Source organism: Lotus japonicus, chromosome 4, assembly GCF_012489685.1.
Source record: "Lotus japonicus ecotype B-129 chromosome 4, LjGifu_v1.2".
Lineage (NCBI taxonomy): Eukaryota > Viridiplantae > Streptophyta > Magnoliopsida > Fabales > Fabaceae > Lotus > Lotus japonicus.
In genome coordinates, this window is record NC_080044.1 from 12,840,416 (window position 1) to 12,844,887 (window position 4,472).

Below are 4,472 nucleotides of genomic sequence, written 5' to 3' on the forward strand. Positions count from 1 at the left end.
TGCATTAGAAGTCATGATTCGACAAAAGGAACGAATTACCAAGAGTTACAATAAAAAAGTTAAATTTAAAACGTTCAGTGTTGGAGATTTAGTGTGGAAGGTAATTCTTCCAATGGACAAAAAAGATCGAGCATACGGAAAATGGGCTCCTAAATGGGAACGGCCATTTAAAGTTATTAAGTGCTTTTCGAATAATGCTTATTTGTAAGACCCAAGTTTTAAGCTTAGAATAAGTGGAAGAGATTTCCATTTACGATTAGGTTTGACGTATCGTGAAGGGAAAACCTGAACAAGAGTTTATCGAATGGAATAAATTTATGAAGGAGAAAGTTCAGGAAAAGTCAAAGGATTGTATCGAAGTCGATTTAAGTTATAGCACGACTAATATTCGTTTTAAAACCTAGGACAAGAACCTTAGGAAATCAAACTGTGTTCCACCCTTGGAACACTGTTAGAACTTCTCTTTTTCCATATATCACAATCGTTTCGAGGCGAAACTCTAGAATCTACGAACGTCCGATTCCAATCATCGGAAGTTTGCCGAAACCAAAACCCTGGTATTTCAAAACCCTAGAATCACCCGACGATGAAGACTTTTTCTATTCAGAGCTTCAAATGAAGATTCTACACGCGTACACCCATTTCTCTCGATGATTTCAATCTTTCTTCAGAAGGAAGTTTTCTATTCCGACATCCGATGCAAAAGGCAACTTATCGGGTAAAATAGTTTTACACCGACTTTGCATTAGTTACCAAAAATACAAGGAAACCTTTTCTTAGTTTTGGATTTATGTCGCCAAAACCTATCTTAGAATTCATGGAGAATGAAGCCGGAAAAATCAGATTCGCGAAACTTTCATTTTCCCGCGTTTTGCCAACCTCAATATATAGCATTAAAAACAAGCCTCGAAAACCAAAAATCATACCGATATTTCTTTGAAGAATTAGAAGATTCAGCGGGGAGAATATCGTGTCTAGAATACCTTGGAATCAGTAGGAAGAATCGGAAATCACTCTCATATTTTTATCTTAACTCTATGAGCTAAATCCTCCGATATCTAAACAAATCTGTACCGGTTTACAAAATATCTTCTCAAAAATATCTTCACAAAATATCTTCTCAAAATATCTTTGATAAATATCTATCCATCCTTATCCAATCTTTACAAAATATCTTCCATTTCATTCCCTATATATATATGTTGAAGCTTGAAACAAAAACCTCACAAAACACAAAAACTCACCCATTTTCTCTCTTGAAGCCGCGAGTTTGCTAGGAGGAGGAGGAGAAGAGATTTTGTTCATTTCTTGCTGGATCGTCGATTAAACAGTTGCTACTTCAAGGTTTCGAGGTATAGTCGCTTTTCCTTACCTCTGATCGTCTTTTTCCATAGCTTTTCTCTATGTCCTTCTGTGCTCATAGTTTTGAGGTTTTTGCAAAACTATCTTGAATACTTCATTTTTGATTCTAAACATCTTCCTTACGTGCCCAAGAGCACTTCTGTCGGATTAGTTTTTCGTTATGTCGCCGGAACTCCGCCGGAATCAATTTCTGCTTAAAATACCCATTTTTAAGCAAAGTCTCAACCTTTGGGCTGAAAACTATCGCCTTAGCTTAGTGCTAGTAGGATTAGTCGTCATAATCGTCGTTAGTATCAACCCCATCTAATTTGTTTTTCGAAACTCTGATTTTGAAATTCTGAGCTGAAAATAATGACCAAAATACCCCTGCGACAGTTTTTGATTTGATATTTTTTTCTGAGAGTTTCCTTGGCCTAGATATCGCCTAAGAATACCTAGGAATCGATTTAGATCGAAGAAAAAGTTCGGAAACCCTATTTTACATAGTGGCCGAAACCTATTGCTTAGAGTACCGTGTCCAAAAATAATTTTTGGGTCTCTATGACCTGAGCCATTGCGTAGCTCTTCCGATTGTCGAAATTTTTGCGCTGGTTTCGTGTCATTCCGAGTTCTGTAGCTCGAGTTATGCTCGTTTTAGCGAACGAGGTTATGTCGTCTATTCATGCTTAAAAATTGTACTCTGAAGCTTCTTAAGCTTTGTCTAACGCTAGTTAGTGTTATATTGACCGAATTGACTTGTTTTGATTGACCTTCGCTTCGTTTGCTCAAAGATTCGTTTGGAGGAACACTTGGAGCAGGAAAAGAGGATTGTGAAGGAGCCTTGCTTGAACACACTGGACGAGTTCGAGGTTAGGGCAACTTACTTGCTAGCTAATGCTTTGTAGGCGTCGATAAATTCGACTTGATTTATTGTTTATGCATATGAATTGTCTGGATTGAAAATGTTTTCTGAAGGCTTCGGCCGAGTGAACTGATTGAGACGTGTGTCTCCGTTTTCTGGGCTTCGGCCGACATGGGAGATTAGGATTTATCGCATTGATATGTTGATAATTGACTCGCATGCTTAATTGTTAAAATGGTTAACTATAGGCTATGTGATTATTTGTTCACATGATATTTGGATTATATTGATTATAATGTGTCTTTCTATTACGCACTTGAATTGCTGACTATATTGAATATACCGTGCAATTGTGCGAATGAGTGAGGAACGTCAAGATAGTGGATAACGGGTAGTTATGCCAGACTCCTGACGAGTTTTTAGATAAAGTTTGATGGGACGGACCGAGGTTCGTACCCTATTATTGTTTTATGGATCGAGACCTTCTCAAAGGAAAATTGAGTTTGAAAATGATATTGGAAAAACCCCATTTGAATTCACGTAAGAACTTGGGTTGTTCTGTCTAAGGCAAGAAGGGCTTTTAATGAGGCATTGTGCCCGGCCAGCTTACCTGGGAACTTCTCGGGCCATTACTTGGGTGATGATGGACCTTTTGTTTTGAGACCTTCTCCAGGGAATCATTGGAATTATGGGATCTTTGAAACTAATAGGATTAGAGACGAAACTTAAACAATTTCATAATGAACCTCCATAATGTATTAAACAACCTCAAAACCCTTAATATAATGATAAAAGACTCAGACGAAAGTTTAGGGCTTGAACATTAAGTTTTGAAAATGAGAAGTGTCGCCGGATCCAGGTTTCTAGGGAAACCATTGTGCGTTGGCACTTTGCTTGATGAGCAAGTTTTATCGGTTGGCCAATCCAAGGGATAAGCCGGGGAACTAGTCAGTTCTGAGTATGTTGATACTCTTTTGCTCGTTGAGCAGTTTGTTTGGCCATCGAGATGGTGAGCCATGGTAAGTTGAAAGGTCACTAAGTGCGAGCTGCATTCTTTTGCTCGTTGAGCAGTTTGGTTGGCCATCGAGACGGTGAGCCCAAGTGACTAGGAAAGTTACCAAATTCGATTAGCACTTCTTTGTTTACCTTAGGGTATTGTAGAGACAATGCACTCTAGCTAGACACGCGTACCTTGGTGAGGACGATTCGTTGTTTGACTAACCATATTGCATTCATGCATACATTTCTTGGAAAGTGTGCTGCTTTCCGAAGGACGATCTCAGATCGGACTTCATCAGAGCGAGATGCTTCACAGGAGCGTGCAGCTTCATAGGAGCGAGATGCTTCACAGGAGTGTGCTGCTTCACAGGAGTGTGCAGCTTCATAGGAGCGAGATGCTTCACAGGAGCGTGCTGCTTCACAGCGGAGCGAGATGCTTCGAGTCATCGTGAGGGTGACATTTTATCCGGATCATATTTTGAGCATGACATTGCATTGGCATACCATGCATTTAACTATATTCGTTGATATATTGCTTATCGAGTTTTCGAGATATAACTTATTGAACTGTTGAGATATTGAATATTGAATTTAGAAATCTGATAACATGTTATGTATATACCTTAGGGTAGACGATACAGAACTTATATGGATATATACAACCTATATATATATACCCCTTTATTCATCACATGTTGCTTGTATTATCTATTATATTCTGTGAGTTGACCCTAGCGCCTTGGCTTTGTGTGTATGGTTGTGTTTGGGCGGTCGGCCTGCTGCCAGACGTCCAACAGCTGATTCAAGATGGATCGTCGTTCGGGGAGGATCCGGAGCGCAATGACTATTACTGAGCCTTTGACGTGGACCCGGACTTCATGCATGATCGGACGAGGGTCGATGTTAGGAGTGTATTATATGGGGGGATTGTTTTCACAGCTCTGATTGTCATTTCCCGTTTTGGGGCTGACTTATCTCCTTGAAAACTGTATTCATAAAACTCATGGCTCTGACCATGGGATGCACTTATTCGCCTGCGGGCACTATCCCCAATTACTTTATGTTTATTATCTTTGGGTTGAGTCTTCATTATGTTAAGTCTTCTATTTGAAAAGAAAACGAAAAAGAAATATTTACGCATTTTCCGCACTATTGATTTAAAGTCACTAAAGTGACACCACCGAAATCGGGGTGTTACATTATTCGATCGAGGAAGTTGGAACAGTTGCTCGAATATTGACAATAAATGGCAAATACTTAAAGAGATTTA